Source organism: Stenella coeruleoalba (genome assembly GCF_951394435.1).
Source record: "Stenella coeruleoalba genome assembly, chromosome: 18".
In the NCBI taxonomy this organism is placed as follows: Eukaryota; Metazoa; Chordata; class Mammalia; order Artiodactyla; family Delphinidae; genus Stenella; species Stenella coeruleoalba.
Window position 1 is genome coordinate 20,441,507 of NC_137164.1, and position 16,628 is coordinate 20,458,134.

The 16,628-nt window shown below is 41.0% G+C and overlaps 1 protein-coding gene across 3 annotated transcripts in view; it reads left to right on the forward strand.

Annotated features, from left to right (window-relative positions):
- The window catches only part of LCP1 (lymphocyte cytosolic protein 1), an 82,132-nt gene that overhangs the window by 19,953 nt on the left and 45,551 nt on the right, over nt 1-16,628 (forward strand). For 2 of the 3 annotated variants that reach the window (XM_079903417.1, XM_079903419.1), the window contains exons 2-3: nt 4,942-5,001; nt 6,695-6,807. The gene's annotated coding sequence lies outside the window, so the exon portion shown is untranslated. Of the gene's footprint in view, nt 1-4,941; nt 5,002-6,518; nt 6,808-16,628 lie in introns of those variants that run through there. The other variant, XM_079903418.1, reaches the window with a different exon arrangement.

Here is a 16,628-nt window from a genome sequence, read left to right on the forward strand (position 1 = left end):
GGAAGGACCTCTCCGGGAGGAAAAGAGAGGAATGGATTCATTTCCTGGTTTTTCAAATTGCGTTTTAGCTCTGTTGGAGAGTTTGGTACAGGATTACTAATGTGCACGTAGAAACCTAACAAATGAAAAAAGCAAGATACAAAAAAGGAAATATAAACATTTTGCTCTACATAACTCAGCTATGAGTATTTACATAGTCATTGTCAAAACTGCACGTTGGTTTAAAGGTATTATAACCTGTTTTAGAGGATGGTGGGAAGGCTGGTGTGTACACACTGGGGGAGGGAGAGGGTCAAATCTTCCGCTCCCAAGTAAGAAGTTAAAAAAGAATTGAACCTGAACAATCAAGACATAAACATAGCCTCTAGAAATATGAAGTAGCAGAAGAAATAGCTAAACTGTTGAAAATAATTGTTTCTGGGGAATAGGAATCAGAGGTAGAAAAGGAATGTGTCAGGAGACCAGTGTTTCATTATAAACCTGGAGGTAATGTTTGACTTCTAAAACGATGCACATGTATTACTTTATTAAAAAATTCAAATGTATGTCCACACAAAGTGTGTGCACAAATGTCCACAGCAACGTTATTCATAACATCCAAATGGTGGAAACAACTCAGATGTTTATCTGTTAATGAATGGATACATAAAATGTGGTGTATCTGTAGAGTGGCTATTATTCTCCCATAGGAAGGAATGAAGTACTCATCCATGTTACAACATGAACGAGCCTTAAAAACCTTCTGCTAAGTAAAAGAAGCTAGACACTAAAGACCACATATTGTCCAGTTCCATTCATAGGATATGTCCATAACAAGAAATCTGTAGGGACAAAAATTACAATAGTGGCTGAGGGTTTGGGAGGTTGGGGGTCAAATGGAGAGTAACTGCTGGTGCTTTCTTTTGGGGGGTGATGAAAATGTCCTGGAATTACATAGTATGATGGTTGCCCAACTCTGTCAGTATACTAAAAGCACTAAATTTCACTTTTAAAAGGTGAGTTTTATGGTATGTGAATCATATCTCAATACAGCCATTATTAAAAAAATAAAGGGGAAATGGGTTGCCAGAGGATAGGGCTGGAAGATAATATTTTTACTAAATAATTCATTGCATCTTTTGAATTTTGAGCCATGTGCATATATTATTAATCAAGAAATTAACTTTTAAATTTAAATGGATAGTATTTAAAACATGATGAAAGAGAATATCATAATCAACACTATCGTATCCAACACTTGTTTTTGCCAAATCTCAACATTTTGCTGTGGACATAGTTGAATTCTTCTGTCTACCTTCCCACTACCTCCCTAACTTGCCAGAGTAGCCGTGTTCTTGAATTGGTATTTATCATTTCTCAGACATATTTTTATTATAAACACACACAGGTACAGACATATCCATAAACCACACTATAATAGTTCTTTAAAATGTATACAAATATATTAGTAGTATTCCGCAACTTTTGCTTTACACCAACTTTATATTTTCAAAGTTCACTCTTACTTAGTCAATCTAGTTCCATTCACTCATTTTAACTTCTGGATACTGTACTGAACCACAGTTTACATATTCCCTCTCCTGTTATCTTCATATTTTTTCTGTCAAGCAAAATTGCAGTAAACATTCATTCGTTCATTCATGCCATCCCATCACTGGGCACTGCGGCTGCTCGAAGAGCCGTAAAGACCTGCCCGAAGTTGAGCTTATTTTTAGGAGGAGACAGTAAGCTTCATCTTTAACATGTGTGTTAGAAGTTGTTAAATCTGTGGAAGAACAGAGTGAGGATGATTGGAAACGACAGGAGTAGGAGTACAGTTTTAAATAGCTGGTCGTGGCAGGGGAAGTACAAGTCATCTGTTTCTGTGATACTGCTGCCTCGTAAAAAACCTTCAATCTCAACTGTTTACAACAACAAACCTAGATTCCTGCGTCAGCCGGGATGGCTCTGCTTCAGAACATGGTGAGCTGGAGTTGGCCTGGGCTGCGGGTCAGTTTCAGGTTGGCTTCATGCATCTCCTCATTCCCTTTGGACAAAGATGGGATTTTCTCATGGTAAATGTACTCAGAAGTACAGGAGACCAAGTTGAATCATGTAGGCATATTCAAGACCTCTGTTTGTGTCCTGTCTGCTAACGTTCCAAAGCTCAAGCAAGTCGCCTGCAATAAGCTCAGGTAGGAGGAGAAGCATCCTCCACCTGCCTGAGTGGGAGGTCCTGAGCCATCTCACAGCAAGGATGTCAGTGTATAATTCTGTAGTGGAGAAGTAGTGTAGAATTGGAAACTATAATTTTTAAAAATTGAAGGAAGAAAATAAAACTAATACCTAATTCATAGGATTATTGTGAAGAATAAATAAAATAATGTATGTGAACAGTCTAGTCCAGAGCCTGGTTTAAATATTACAAGACTGGTTAACACATATAGCATTTCCTATGTGCCACACACTCTTCCAAGTTCTCTACATGTATCAGTCGACCTCACCCTCACAACAGCGTAGAACAGACACTGTTCTTATCCCCATTTTCTAGATGAGGGAACTTACGCCAGTGAAATCAAATAATTTGCCCGAGGTCACATAACTAATACAATAGTAGAGATGAGGTTTGATAACCAGACAAGTGGCCCAGCATCTTTACTCTTAATCACTCTGCTATGATCCCCCTGCATGCCCCCCAGACCCCAAGTCTGGGTTAATGCTGTGTGTTCTCACGGGCACCCAGCTTTGCTTTTGTCATGGTTCTGAGTACCACTGTGAGGTCACTTGTCTGCATCCTTGAATACAGTGGACATTCTGCCAAGGCGGAGATTGTGCTCACCTTAATTACTCTCATTCCCTGCCCATCAAATATCAGGGGTAGGGGATGGGCAGTAGAGTGAGGCAGAGGCATTTTCCCCTTTGAACAATCCCCACAGTGCATGAAGGGGAAGTGAGGAGAGTATAAGCCATTAAAGATGCTAGAAAAACATGAGATAATTGATGGAGCAAGGTATCTAAGTAAGTAGAAGATATAAGATTAAGATTAAAATGAGGAACTATTGACCTTGAGAAGATAGAAGAACACCTTCTCTTTTAAGAGTGAGAGAGAAGGAAAAGATGGGTCTTTTAATTTTTTTAATATTCCATAAGAAAACAAGTTGTCCCATTTATTGAGGAACTGGTCCTCATTTATTTTAATGCTTCCTTATGCCAAGTTCACACGTACACAGGGAATTGTTTTTGATCCATTCCCTTAACCAGTACATACTCTTTGTAGTATTTCTACTATAGCTCTGTAATATACTTTAATTCCTAGTACCCTTCTTGATATATTTCAGAACTGTATTTGGTTATTCTCATGCAGTTATTCTTCCTTACATATTTTAGATTTAATATTTCAAGGGCCATAAAATCTGTTGGCATTTTAATTGGAAATGAATTGAATTAATAGACTAAAATGGGGAAATTCAACATTTTCAAGAAAATGGCCATGTCTCTCCATATATTTTCCTATTTTTTGGTCAATTATTTTATGTCCATGTATAAAATTTTATAACTTTTTCCATATAGGTTTTGCCTATATATTATTACAAATGCTACTACTACTATACAAATTGAGCCAGATATCATTTTAAGTAATTGGCAAGTAGTATTTAACTTAATCTGTACATTAACCCTCTGAGAAAAGTGTCAATTATTATTCCCATTGAAAAGATGGGTCTTGTGAGAGTTGAGGCTAGAGAAGGAAGCTCACACCAGATGACTCGGATCATCTCAATCAACAAGGGGCAGGAATATTGGGCCAGGAAAGGATGCAGGCTGGTAGGGAGATAAAAGCAAGAGGAGAGAGTTTGGAATAAATGTCTAACTTTTGGGTTCTGTGATCTCTTTAATCCCATGATAAATAGTATGATGGACCCAGAAAAAAGCATACATACAAAATCATGCATAAAGAGTTAGGGGTCCACGGACCCCAGGTTGAGAATACCTGTTCTCAGGAATTAATGAAATTGAATAAAAGCATTTCTAAGAAGTAATCTGAAGGCAAACAGCTTGAATTTATAGCATTTCAAGTCTATGTTTCTGGGACTTTCTTCAGCAACATTCAGTAGCCGGGGAGTAGCAGCTGATGCGGTTTTAGGGATTGAGGCTGTGAGCTCCATAGCCACCCAGGGTGGGATAAAGTAAGGAGGGCAGTAGGGGTAGAGGGAAGGCAAAGCACAGGCCACTTAAGAGGCAGAGGTGGCAGTAGAGGCATGTGGATGGTGGGGTAGGAAGTGGGAGAGGTCCTCTCTGGGTGTAGGCCATCAGGGGGGCATGACCTACAGAGAACGTAAGAATAATAAAACCAAAATCAGTCTGCTGTTTATTATCATGATGCACAAGCAATTCTAAACACTGACAGTAACAAAGTATTCCTCTCCAAAAAAGCCTTGGTCTAAGACGTAAACAGCTGACTGCCGCCGGGTAGCCTTGTGCCACTTGAGGCAGATAGAGAGATTATGATGGAGGGAGTGGTCTAGGATGTGGGTGAGGCAGTGGTGGGAGGCTGAGGTGGGGACCACAGCTGGCGGGTGCTAGAGAGGAGGGTTCCTTCAGGCGGGTGTTTGCAGGCAGCAGAATTCAATGGCTTTCATCTCCTGGAATCTAGATGTTGACTGGAATCCAACGAGCTTTTTTTTTTTTTTGACTTGAATCAGCTGCTAGGCATAACCGCACATTTCACCCTCTTCAAACATCAGCTCTGCTCACATCTGCATCTGCCTCGATGTTCCACTGCCTTTTTCACCCCTTTTTATAGCAGATGGCATTTATTTACTTACATGCTTTTCTCCTCTACAGACTGTGTGCTCCTTAAGAGCAGCGATTGTGTCTTACTCATTTCTGAATCACCAGTGCCCCCAGACAGGCACTCAAACACCTACTGAACCCATGCACAAGTGTATTTTGCTCTTGTTTTAGATTCCTCAGATGTCCAGTGACCAGGCACCAGTAGCCGCCATGCTGCTGCTCTCCTCCCAGGTAAACGAAATGAATCTCTGTTCTTCTTTATGAAGTGTTACTGCCACACCTCCATTCCACCCTGAAACCACAGGGATGCAATTAGGGAGATGCACAGTATTTCGCGTATTTTCATCCTTCAGACCATCAAGACAGTATCTGTGCTGCTGCAGAGTCCTGACTGATGAGTATTCACCCCAGAGTGAAAACCACCAGCATTTGGCTGCTTTGTCGTGTGATCAGCCCTGTCACGGTGATGCCTGGATGTGTCTCTGGTGTCCTGAAAGAACTTAGGTGCCTCTGGAACCCCACCCCCTGCAATGAATTACTTGGGAGTAATTATGCAATGGAGAAAACGGGGTCCAATTCACCCCCTCAGTCTTCCCTGGGGAGTCACAAGAAAGTTGACAGTTCTCTGTGAGGCGAACCACTTCTAGAATGGACTGAATCTCCACCATCTATTCCTATTCTTCTGCCCACCCTCTCCAACAAGATGGCCCCTGTAGGGTTCTGACCAAGACACTGCCACACCGCTGACTAATGAAGTAGAGAAACCAGAACAGCTTGGTCTGATATTTGAGGTTGGAAGCAGGAACTTTCTAGAGGAGAAGTCAAAGAAGCAAAAGGAGTATAATGGCAGCCCCCCAACCGTAGTACCCACTGGTGGGGTCCCAGGCCCCTCGCAAATACAGAAGCGTATTGAACAATCAAGCATCTTCAACTCACCATCAGAGCTGGAGCAGAGCCTCAGATTCTCATTCCTCAATAGCAGGCTGGGTGCTGGAGCTGCACACAGGCTCTGGGCAACACGGAGACAGACTATGTGTAATGTTTGGTCAACATTACTCAGGATACTATACAACCTTCACATCCTCTGTTAGGCTGTGAGCGCTTGAGCACTTCCATTCGAAGATGAGAATTAGCCCTCAGGACGAGCATTCGGGGTTCGGGCATAGAACTGAGATATTTTAATTCTCTTGCTAATTTTCTAAAATGTGCGTTCAAAAACTAAGTGTGGTCTCTAGGAAGGAATTTAGCAGCATTGGACTATAGCAGCTGCCTAAGTGACCCGCTGGTGCTCTTTGTAGGAAGCGTCTAAATAATTGAAATCTTTAATTGGGTTAAAGAGATCCCTAGTACATAGGTGCTCTATAAATAAAAGAATGAGTAAATAATATGGTGACCTTCCCTTTCGGGCCCTTCCCCTTAAAGAGATCATTTTGTTTTGTTTGCACCAATAAGATCACTGTTCAGGGACTCTCGAGAGGGGTTTGGTTTCACCTTGGGGTGGGGCTTTCCCAAGGAACTCCCTTCTAGCTTGTTTCAGGGATGCTGCCACCTCTTCCCATGGCTCTTTCATTAAAAATGAATAATTTGTTTATCTTTGCTGTAAGTAGCTAGGCACCAGAGCATTGCGTTCGCAATTAGGGGCAGATCAAGAAGTCAGGGTAGCAGGCTGACCTTGCCTTGTTATCTGAAATCAACAGGTTTAAGTAGCCCAATGCCTACAAGACAGCTAGAGGGGAAAGAAAGGGAAGGAGAGAGAAAAATGCTCATAAAGAGGAAGTGGTAAGAGGCTTCTGAATTTCAGTGTGACCTGTCAGGTGATTTTTGCAGGGGAGGGGACATGAGAAAAAAAAAAAACACGTTAAGTAAAAATGTCCTTATAAAGACAAAATCTATTTCTTTCCTGCCTGATGATTTGTCATTCTAGTCACTTCCTGCCTTGTGACCACACACCCGGGGTTGACAAAGTTGTTCTGCAGATCAGAAAGAAGGGAGTTTCTGGTCACGTACCAGTACCACTGAGAACAGTTTTGCTACCAGGTAAATTTCCTTTGTCTTTTTGTCATTTCTAAGTGTTTATGATGTTTTGCTTGTTGGGCGGCTCTGGTTCTGTGGATTGTGGATTTTGCCCCCAGGGGACTAGAGATCTGAGCACCTGTCGCCCTTGTCCGCTATGAGCCAGGGCACCGTTTAACTGCCCAGCAAAGCTCCAGCCACATCTCGTGGCCGCCCAGAGTGGGACCCTCCCCTCCGCTCTCTGGGGTGGCTTCTTCTCCAATTATATGCAGTTATCACCCCCCCCCCCAAAAAACTATGATGTTTGCTTCCTTTTTAAACCAAACCGTGTTCTGATTTATTTCTATTGCTTTATTTCTGGGAGGCTATTTACTGTGATTTGATCTACTTTCAAATGTTCTCAGGAAAGTGGACATTGATCGTTTAGATGCTGTTGCGCGTTGGCCTAATGGGGATAGTTTAACTTTAGCTCCTGTGGTTCTGTTTTTCTAAAAAACTCCTTTACAGTACTTTAGAGGATGTGCTAACATCTTGAGTCATATGTTACTGAGTGTGCTACTGGTTATTTGAGTGATTTTGGGTACCGCTGGTTTTCAATGGGTGTGCTTAATAACCACATGGAATTAGAGGCTGCCTCTTCTCCATTTATTCTCTAAAAATAAAAGCAATTTGTGTTGCTTAATTGTACTGTTTTGTAGAATTGTCTGAACTATTTGGTATCCCTGTGATCATACAAATGACCATTAATTATGGAAGAAAGGCTTCAGTCTATAATAGAAATTCTTATAAAGTTGATATGGGATATTTATTCTAGAAACTTTATGGAAACATAGACTTTGAAACTTGTAGCATCAGCCTTTATTAATTACCATTATTCAACAATATTTAGTACCATTGACAGATGATAAACATAAAAGCCATCCGGACTGCAAATGGATTCATTTATCCACACACTTATCAAAACCCAATTTTTCTTAATCAAGTATAGCAACTTGTTTTATAAAATTACCTCCTCAGGACAACTTAAAAAAAAAAAAAACTGTCGTTAAACGAAGGTGATTTATCCACACGTCTTGCTTTTGAATTTACATAATTTATCATAATTGGTTTCTAGTAAATAAAATGGTTTAAAGAAGATCTACACAGGCAAATTTCAATGGAGTTAACTGCTTACCTATAAATGTGAATTTCTGAAGTTGTAAAATGTGATCGTCAATATTGCTTGACGCATCTCACCTGAATAGGTTTTTTTGTTTTTGTTTTTGTTTTTGCGGTATGCGGGCCTCTCACTGTTGTGGCCTTTCCCGTTGCGGAGCACAGGCTCCGGACGCGCAGGCTCAGCGGCCATGGCTCACGGGCCCAGCCGCTCCGCGGCACGTGGGATCCTCCTGGACTGGGGCACGAACCCGTGTCCCCTGCATCGGCAGGCGGACTCTCAACCACTGCGCCACCAGGGAAGCCCCCTGAATAGTTTTAAACTAGCAAAAATGTGGAGCTGAGGGAGAAGGACTTGGACCCCTAAAAATAACAGATTAAAACTATGCTATGTCTTATTTTAAGTAAAAATATTAATGAGAATAAAATGAATTAGGATGCAAAGGTATGTCAGTATTTTCCTTACATCGGGAGGAAATAAAAATGGAATCAAGTTTAGATTGTTAAAGCATCAACCTGATACCCATTTCTCTTCATTCTTGTTCACTCCCAGCAACATCAGGGAAGAAACTTCTGGGTCTTGCCTTTTGAACAAGCACTGCTGAGGTGGGACATTTCATTAGCTATCCCAGGGATACTTTCTTTTGTCACATTTGAAATTTTGTCTCCTTCATAAATTGTGCCTTGAAACAATCGGTAATTTGGGAAACAATTTCCGTGTTTTAACACCATTTCTAATTCTTTTGCTGAACGCTTTGGGGAATGGGAGGCCACAAAGTAACTTTCTCATTCAAATGTATCTATTTAAATTAGGACAGAACAAGTAGTAATACCACTTAATATTGATACGTACTTACTATGTAAGCCACTCTTCATGCATGACCTCATTTAATCCTCCCAACTACTTTTAGAGATGAGGAACGGGCTTAGATGGTTGAAGGACACGGCCCAAGGTCACAGGGTGAGGAGCAAGGGCGGTAGGTAGCCAGGATTTCTGGCTCCATTCTGCCTCTCTGTAAGCGTCCATCTATTCCAGAGCCTATCTTCCCCACCAGCATCTTTTTCCCAGATGTACCCCGTTATAGGCTTTTCGTTCTGAAGCTGACTGAAGAGATCTTAGCATTCATGATTTGAAGAGAGAAAGAAAGAGGACAACAGTTTGCAATAAACCCAGAAACTTTTTCATAAATAAGAGGTATCACTGTGGGTTTCATATAATAATAGAATGAAGTGTTTTCTTTTAAATAATGCATAATTTTACTCAAGAATTGTGTGCCTTCACAAACCTGCCTCAGCCACTTTCCCAACCTTATTTCTTGTCACTTCCTTCTGCTCTAGCTGCCACCTCCCACCTCTCCCCCTCCTCCCTCCACTTACCCACATGCCAAGTGCACAAGTCCGCAAACCACCGGAAAGTTCCGTGCTCTTTCACTCCTTTTCACTCCAACTGCCTTTCCAAGTGCTTTCTTCTTTATCTGTGAAACTTCTGGTCACTTTTTAAGGCTTATTTCAAGAAACCTGTCCTTTTGCAGGGTTTTCCTAGTGGTTCTTGCCTCTACCGATTCTTCTGTGTGTGTTTGTTTAATGCTTTGAGTTTAGAGTAAGTAGAGCAGTAATCATATTGCTTTCCTTTCAAGTGCTTAATTTGCTGACAGCCTGAGCTCCTTCTCTGTCTCTCCTGGCAGGTAGTAGGTGCTCGTGATATTTATGGAATTTTTTCTCAGTTCCTTAGATACGCAGAGAAGTCTTTTTTTAATTTCACTTGTTAACCTAATATTTACTGAGTTCCCCCAGTGACTGCTATGAACGGAGATATAACACCATTACAGTATTTTGCTTCCTAACATGCTTCCTTTTTGTCAAAGCACTATTCTTCATTTTAGTCTCAAAGCACTAAATAGACATTGACTTCAAGGCATTTAAGGAATTGTCCAGTGACCACAGCCAGCAGGCAAAATTAATCTTATTATTTTAGTTTAAATACATTAATTGAGCTAAAACTTAGCTACCCTTACCAAAATTATGTACCTGATAATAAGCATATTGGATGACCAAGAGCACAGGAACAGATACCATTAACTTTTATTTATTCATTTTGCACTCTTCTCAGAAAATTCTCAAGTCAACGTCTCCTTGTTGCCAAAAAAGTGAAGGCTCCTCTGCGTATATGGGGGAGATAGCAAACGAATTCTAAAATCAGGTTAGGTAAAATAAAAATAAGAACTTTTCTCCTAAGGTTATATTTACGAAGAGTCAAAAATTTATAAAGTAAAATTATAAAGTCTGATGACTGTATGACTAATAGATTTTATAGCAAAGTGACATTATTTAGATTCATGTAATTGTCTCCTTAGGATATTTTTTGTTTGCTAGTTTTCCAACTCACAGATATCATCAAATGAAATGATTCTATTCCATCTGCGTATGAACCCTGCAGAAATAAAAATTAGAATTAGAGTCCACCAAAATATAAAACTAATCAGTGTCAGCAGACTCCAAGAGTTTCAAGTTTCCCTATTTTACCAGATGGCAATGCACTTCTTAAAAGAGTTCATGTTTCACATTGTTTTCATTTTGAAGTATAAGAAGTTACCACCCAATCAGATATTCATCTTCTAGGAGCATCTCCCTACAGCTGCTGTGACCACTGGGCTCCCCAGATGGCAATTCCCCGTTGCTTTCCTCAGTTGCCTCCTGATTGAACTTCCTTATGCTGTTGACTGTTCCCGTTGTTGTGTTTGTCAATTTCAGTCATTACATCAGTTTTCCCAGCAATTTCATAGTCACTCCATCTTGTAAGATACTGTAAGCAGCAGATGGGGAACAAAGAATTTCCATTCATCATCCTAATAATGACAGCTTAGCCTTCTATACTACTGTTTTGGATTGAGTGTTTTTCTAAGCGTTTTGACCGTATTAATGCATTGAGTCATCACAACAATCCTGTGAGGTAGGTATTGGTGTTATCTTCATGTTGGAAGGCAAGTTAATCCATTCAAGTATTTCATTACTTTAATTTTCTACAATTGAATTAATTTTATATTAACTACTGAATTCCAGGGGAAACCTCCTGGCATAAACAGGCAGCAGGCCATGGTGCTTATTTGTACCTAGGCCTTGAGTTGCACGCAGATAATAATAATTTATCCTAAATAAATGCATCTGTATCATTAATTGCTTTTATTAAAGACTATTCTTTGTCAGCATCATCATCATCAGTATTTACTCAGCTCCTCTGCACTTGACTATTTGGTTTTTACCAACTTATAGACCTGTGTATAGGTCACAAAACATGATCTCTACCCTCAAAAGCTTTGAAAAGTTCTCAGTCATAGAAGATTAGAATACTTGAGTCAAGTGGCATTCCCATTTTCTAACTGTTGTGATTGATAGACATGAATAAATTAAACAATTTAGTATTTATACCCAAGCACACATATCTATAATTACATAGTAATGGCCAAATATAAGTGTCCTAAAAAATGTGAAAGAATGAAAGATTGTTTTAATTGTGAGCTGAAGAATAGAGGTAAAAAGTGACCCACTTACTGAGTTAAAATAAGTTTTGCTCAACTTCAGAGCCACGCCTGCCTCAGCCCCACCTTAAGTTATAAGGAGGCTTGTTTCTCAAATATAGTCCGTTGTTTTTTCTGGCAGAAGGAAAAGCTAAGATACTAAATTGAGGAACTTGCAAAGAAAGCCACAGTTTTGTGGTTGCAGCATTGATTCTTGTTTTAGTCTAGCACCAGTTCCACGGACAGATGGACACACTTGCATGCTCTCTCCATCTCTTTGTCTGTCTGTGTGTCTCCCTCTCTCTCTCTCTCTTTCTCTCTCCCTCTCTCCCCCCACCTCTCTGTCTCTCTCTTTCACACACACACACACACACACACACACAGTGACACACACACACATCCTCTCGACTGGCTGAGCTAACATGGAAAAGAGATTACATTCTCCACAGGCAGAAAAGCCAAGATGTCAAATTTGGCCGGCAAATTAATGCGGCGTGTGAATTGCAGTCTCTAAGATCATTTCTTTTCCCTTTTTCTCTGGTTGCACTTTCAAGAGGGAAGTGAATGAATGGACTAATTACTTTACAATTAAATAATACCCTGCATTTTGATTCCTCAGTCTGGTAGTTGTCTCCAGTATTTATCCAAACTGTGTATCTGAATGAATGAAGTAAAGAGGCGCACAAGTGCATCTGTATAAAATTTGCATCCTCTGCCTTTTCGCCGTTCCTCAGGCAAAGTTTAGAATTAGAACTGCATCTTCGTTAACCTCCGGTGTCACATTTTAAAATGTGGATCCTTGATGTCATGGGCTCACATTCCCTTCACCAGGAGGCCATGTGATTAAGAAAGAAGAGTGGAAAATACATTCCTTATGGAGAAAGCTACATAATAGATGCAAAGAGAAAGTAAGAAAAAATGAGGAACGTGTATGCAGTTTTGCATTATTGAGCCCCTTTTTCTTCATCTCAAAGATGTAAGTGGGGCTTCCCTGGTGGCGCAGTAGTTGAGAGTCTGCCTGCCGATGCAGGGGACACGGGTGCGAGCCCCGGTCCGGGAGGATCCCACATGCAGCGGAGCGGAGCGGCTGGGCCCGTGAGCCATGGCCGCTGAGCCTGCGCGTCCGGAGCCTGTGCTCCGCAACGGGAAAGGCCACAACAGTGAGAGGCCCGCGTACCGCAAAAAAAAAAAAAAAAAAAAAAAAAAAAGATGTAAATGAACTTTCCCTTCATTTCCAATGCTTTATAACATTAAATTTTTTCTCTTTGGAAAGATGGAATATCATGGGCACCTTTGATGACTTTTTTCAGATTTTTTCCCTTCCCTCATTGTCTTTCAAGTTGAGATTTTTCAGCAAAATCTCCCTGATGCTCTGTTTCTTTCCTGTGACCACAGAGGAAGACAGTTGGGACTCTTAATCTGTCTGGTGATTGAATATAATGTATATAATATAAAATGTATTAAATATTATATATAATGTCAGTTTTTAAAGCTTGTGAGTCTGAGTGGCTGCAGTTTCTGTGCACGAGACAAACAGGTCTGGTCTAAAGAAAAGAGCAAATTTGGAGGCAAATTTGGATTCCTTTTCTAGCCTTTTACTAATTGTGGAGCCCAAGCAAGTGTCTTAAGCCCCCTGACGCTCAGTCCCCTCATCTCTGAAATAGGGAAAAGTGCTGTCTATCCGCTGGATCTGCTCTTGGGTCCATCTCCCCTTCCGTTGCCCCATTTCATCAGTCTGTGTGTATATCTCCCTCTGCTATGCTCACCATCGCTGCTGGCTTACTGAGCCCTCACTATTTGCTAGGCATTGTGCTAAGCTCTTGACATATATTCGCACTTATATTTCCACACAAAAGCTGCCTGGGGTTGATGTTCTCATCTTCTTAGAACAGATGATCAAACTGAGGTTCAGGGAGGCTTAAGTCCAAGGTTACAGAGCTCGTCAGAGCCGAGATTCACACCTTGCCTCTTTTCCACTTTAATAGTCACAGTTTCTTAAACATGTAAACCATGTCTGTTTTCATTGCATTGTATTTTCTAACATGGTCCACTGGCTACTTTCTAATAAGTCTAAATATTCCTTTCTGTGGTTGAATATTCAATGATTAGTCCTAATTTTCCATCAGGCGGAGATCCCAACTCTGCCTTAGATGGGTCTGCTGCTATACCAAACAAATAAATGCTTGAGGATAGTATGGTACAGAGTTCTTAAGGGTTATGAAGCGTTTATGCTATTTAGTTATTTAAAATTTTGACAAAAGAAATGTCATAGCATATCCCATTAGTAAATTGGTATTGGTAAATATTTGCCCACCAAACTGTGGCTTCCAAGAAAGTGTAGATAAATCTAGTCTATCAAATGAATACAAATTCCTGCCTCAGTTTATCTGTAACTGCTTGTTTTTTGTTTTTTGTTTTTTTAATGAGAATGAGCTGGTCCTTAGAAATTCTAAAAGAACTACCCCAAGGAGCCCATAGAAAATGAGGTCACATTATTGAGAGTAAAGAGAAGCTTCTGTTGTCATTGCTGGTATACAGATGTCAGCTGCATGTTGTCTTGGTGTCTTTCCATCAGCTCAAACCACAGCAGAGAAAGTGCCTGGAGAATTCCGGAGTGGGTAAGAGATAGAGGCAGAGAAGTGGCCAACAGACTCAGTCCCCAGGCACTGGTGTACCTGAGAGGGAGGAGAGACATAGCCCAATGGTCTTCATCACAGATGCCCAAGACCCTTTTTCATTTCATGTCTCACAATGGATGTGCGGGCTTTTCTTAAGATTGCTGTACATTTTCCCACTCTGGCCACACTTCCTCAACTGTCAGAAGGTACTTTCCACGATAAGTATTTCAGGCAAGACTAAGCCCAGAGCCCCTTGACCGCTCAGCATGAGATCAGCCAATACCGATGCTGTTGGCTTCTAGCTGGTATCATCTTCTGATTCCGCAACTGCTTTTGAAACTGCCTTCAAGGACTCTGGAGGAGAGATGTGGTACAAGCGCCAGAGCAACCAAGCTAAGATCATTTGAAGATAAAGCGTAGGTGTGAAATCTAGATTTACACCTATCCACACATGTGACATACATACAATTAAGTGTGAATTTTAGACAGTGACTCTAGATAATATTTCATATAGTTTATAGTGGAAATTGGGTTTGTTCCCCAAGATAATTTTGTAAAAGTTCTGGTTTTTTTTATTTTCTCCTTCCTTCCTTCTTCCCTCCCTCCCTCCCTCCCTCCTTCCCTTCCTTCCTTCCTTCGCCAAGCACTATTGTATACAATTTAAACACTTTATCTAATTTCATTCTAACACACCTCTTATGGAGTGAGCACCGTGATTGCATTATTAATATCCCCTTTGTACATATGAAGAAACTGGGGCTCAGAAATTTTAAGTAACGTGTATTCAAGCACACAGCAAGAGACTGTCGCATCAGAAAATCCAGCATCATACCTTGTTGCTTCCTAGTTCATTCTTTTTTATGTATATAGCAAGCTTAATTTCATGAAGGAAGATAAGATCATTAACGTACAGATGAGGTTTGTGAGAGGCCTATGATGCCTTTTCACACTTGCTTAGACTGGGAGAAAGTGGGTCGTGTTCCAGCACAGGTGAAGCTGTAAACTAAGCCTGTGCTGTTCTTAAAACGAGTGGAAGAAACTCCTCCCCTCGTTCCCTCCATCCACATATTGAAGATGTGAAGTACATTTCATGGACGGTGCATCTCAGGGATTTTTTTTAACCTTTAAGTTGTCTAAATGTTCATTGACTTGTGTTTTTCCCGTACTTTGGTTGCACCAAACTAAGCTTCCGGAGGCTCTACTCGTCTTTTCTGACGAGTCACTGACTCACTTTGAGACTTTGGGGAACAACTTCACTTTTCAGAACCCCCATTTTCCGTTTTCTCGTGCGGCAGGGCCATAATGTCTGAGGCTTCCCCAATTCAGAGCAATGTAACCCTGGGCCAGTTACTTAAATCTCAGTTCCCTCATCTATAAAGAGGAAATCGTCATAATGCCCCATAGAGTTGTGGTGGAATTAAATGTGGTAACGCCTATAAAACATTCAGCACTGGGTAACCACTCAGTAAACATTAGTTCGTCTTCCATTTGTCCTTTAGCTATTGTTTTCTCTGGCTCCAACATAGATAAACTCGCTGTGGAGAGAATATGGGTTCATCATTCTACATGAATAAGGAAAAGACCTTTAAGCTCTCTCCTCTTCATCTGTGGAAACCCAGGTCACATGTCACTTCTCCCCGGGGCACCACGCGTGGCTCCCCAGGGGAGAGCTGTTTTCCCTATTCCTGTGGGGGATCTAAAAAGTCCCCCTGTATTCTAGTGACGGGTGTCTCTCTCCCTTACTAAACAGGCCAGGACCACATCTTATGTCTGCGTCGCCAGCATCTAACCCACGACCTAGCGTAGAGTAGGTATTTACTTGGTGGGTGTTTAGTGAAAGAAGAAACGTACAAATAAATATATGAATCCGCCTAGTGGTGGACACTTAGAATTACCGGAGGATGAATTTCATCGTCCAGATAATGATATGCAAATTACATTCAAGTGAACTCTAACACCTATTCCTAATTCTTTCCTGTGTGTTCCTGGTACATTGAGTTTGTGCATCTCAGCTGATTTTACCCTGCTTTCCGTCCTGCTCTGTCTGCACACCACAGCCCCTTTCCTCCCAGCAGGACTCAGCTCCAAGTCAGACACTGTACACTTAGGTAGAGAGACCTGAGCATCAGCAGTGGCCAGCAGGGTTTACAGAAACTGCCTGGCCCCAGGTTTTGTTACCTCAGCCAGAACCCTCTGGTGGCTGGAGGGTGGGGACCAGGGGGCATCCCCAGCCTAGTTCAGAGACTGCCAAGGGACACTTGCAAAGTCATCTTTCCTGCAAAGTGGTTTCATATGAACTTGACGCATCCACTTGCCTTGTTCTGTTGTTTGTATATTTCAGTGGGAGGGATATGATAAGTATGTACACAAGAATATTATTGTTAAACTCCTCAAAGAAGGTGATAGTAGACTTCTTTTTTTTCATGTTTTTTTATTGTGGTAAAAGTCGCATAATATAAAACATACTATTTTAACCATATTTAACTCTACAGTTCAGTGGCACTAAGCACATTCACATTGTTGTGCAACTCTCACCATCATCCGTCTCCCGAATTTT